The sequence below is a fragment of the Scylla paramamosain genome, chromosome 6 (genome assembly GCF_035594125.1).
Source record: "Scylla paramamosain isolate STU-SP2022 chromosome 6, ASM3559412v1, whole genome shotgun sequence".
Lineage (NCBI taxonomy): Eukaryota > Metazoa > Arthropoda > Malacostraca > Decapoda > Portunidae > Scylla > Scylla paramamosain.
Genome location: NC_087156.1, coordinates 15,106,997 through 15,109,496, shown reverse-complemented (window position 1 = coordinate 15,109,496; position 2,500 = coordinate 15,106,997). Strand labels below are relative to the sequence as shown.

The following is a 2,500-nucleotide window of genomic DNA, read 5'->3' as shown; positions in this document are numbered from 1 at the left end:
AGTTATCTTCCTTTTGTTCTGCAGCGGCGGTGAGGTGACCAACAGCAAGGCAAGCAGGGACTAGTTAGTAGCGTCTATGAAGTGACTGCGCGGGTGTGTTGGGGGAAAGTGGAGGGTTAATCTCTGCGGCGCGGAGTTTTGTGAAATTAGAAGTGATAACCTGTTTTGTGTGTGTGTGTGTGTGTGTGTGTGTGTGTGTGTGTGTGTGTGTGTGTGTGTGTGTGTGTGTGTGTGTGTGTGTTTTACTGAGATTGGTGAGCGAGGTTTTGTTTAATTCTATGTTTCCTTGTAAATAACAAAGGATGTGACGCTGTAACTGCTGTTGCTGTTTTTTTGCGTGTGTGCTTCTGAATATGTGTGTCTGCCTGTCAGCCCGCCTGCCTACCTGCCTGTCCTTACGTCTGTGTGTTTATCTCTCTGTCTTTGTATTTTCTGCGCCTGCCTGAATATTTTTGTTTTCATTTAGGCCCTTTTACTCGACACGCCCAACCAACCAACCAGCCAGCCAGCCAGCCAGCCAGCTGCTCCATACTCAGCGTCACACAAGGACAGACCTGCTTTATTTTTTTCGCCTCTCCACCCACCTCCCAGCCTTTCCCTCAGCCCAGCACAGTCCCCGGTGACAGCGAGGCCGAACTCAGCGTGGCAATGAGTGGCGCCGAGAACCCCATCAGATTATGCAGACTCTTGTACCGTAAACTCCTGGACAGTGTTCTTTAATGAGGCAGATAAGCTTGGAAATTGAAGGTTTTTGTGCACTTGATGACTAAAGCATGAATATTTCTACAGTGTATCTATATATCATGAAGAATACTGTCAGACGTGGAGGCTTTTCATATATGACCTCTGAGACAAGGAAAACCTAAGGATATGTCAGTTTTCAGGTGAGACTTTCATGCTTCAGTCACAAAGTACACAATTGGTTGGCTCATCCGCCCTACTACTTGGAGGGGGGTGGCAGAGGGGCGGGGAGTGGCTAGCGCGGCACAGTTGCAGCTCTCCATTATATATTCAGAATCCTCCTCTCGTGTCGTGATATTTTGCCGATTCGTTTAAGATAAAAACTAGAACAAGCAGCTGCCAAAATTTCACCCAGGCCTGTCTATCGTGCCATGAGGATGGTGACTGGCCTGCGTTGCCTTCTACGTAAAAGAAACCTTGCCGATTCTGCGTTCTCGGTGTCAGGAGCCAAAACACACCACGTTTAAGCCTTGGAGGGTCTGGAGATTAAAAGTAAAGGTGGTCTGGGATAAGCAAGGCGGTCCAGGGCGGGGGTATCAGGCTGAAGTATCGGTGGTGGTCCTTCTGCAGGTGTTTAGTTTATGAGCCGTGCCGCCTCCGCCTCCTGCCCGCCCTCTCCTTTCCTCCGCCACCACCACTACCACCACCACTACCTCGACTCCCATTAAATCGGCCTTCATATTGGAAGTCTTTTTGAGCGGGAAATCAACTGCTTTTTTTTTTTCTTTCTGTTTCTGTATTCCCTTGTCCGGTTTCCTTCAGGCTTAAAAGAAATTCTCGTTACCATCATCATCATCATTCCACCACTATCACCGCAACCACTGCAGCCTTCACCATCACCACTACTCCCTTACGTCACCACCACCATCACTCCTACAACCTTTATTAGCATTACCCATCGCATCACCATCAGAAGCACGTCACTACCATCACCACCCTCACCATTACTACCTCCCCACGTATTACTCATCATATTACCATCACTAGCTAGTCACCACCAGCTTGCCTCCCCTATCCCCCCCCCCACACACACACCAGTGACTGGCGGCACAGGTGTTGACGATGAAGGCGGAACAGCGAACAGTCACAAGGGCGGCTGAGAGAAACACTAATCACCAACATCACTCACTAATCTTACTTATAGACTTGAACTGTTCCCTCGATGTCCAAACGCTCTGAACTTTCTGCACGTGTGAATTTATTATCACTCCCCATTAGCAAGGACAGGTATTAATGTTGTAATATATCGTAATAATTGAGGATATTTTTAAAGGTAGCCTGGCATTGTGCTTTCCTTCATTTATTAGCCGGCAAGCAAAGTAGTGACGTGCGGTGGATATTCTTTAACAGGGAAGGAAGTCATTCATCTCACCCCGAGAGTCGAGGCGTTGTCCCGCTGTTGCCTCCGCGCTAGTCCAGACCTGATCAGTGTTACTTTGCCAGACTCTCTCTCTCTCTCTCTCTCTCTCTCTCTCTCTCTCTCTCTCTCTCTCTCTCTCCGTTCCTTCCCCCTATTGCCTTCCTATCAACTATGCTTTTCCTTTTCCCCTTCCTGTTTACTATTCTTTCCTATTCTCCATTCTGTTAACCATCCCTTTATCGACCTAATAAGGACCAGATCATTGTTATTTACCAAACACTTTTTAATCTCTCTTGCGTTCCTTCCCTTATTTATTTTCAGTGATCCATCCCTCTCCCTCTCCTCCTTCCTATCTTCTTATTAACTATCCCTTCTCCTCTCCATATTGCATATCAAACC

General features: G+C 47.5%; 1 long non-coding RNA gene across 1 annotated transcript in view; it reads left to right on the top strand.

Moving 5' to 3' along the window:
• The window catches only part of LOC135101103 (uncharacterized), a 54,097-nt gene that overhangs the window by 4,855 nt on the left and 46,742 nt on the right, over nt 1-2,500 (top strand). The window lies entirely within an intron of this gene.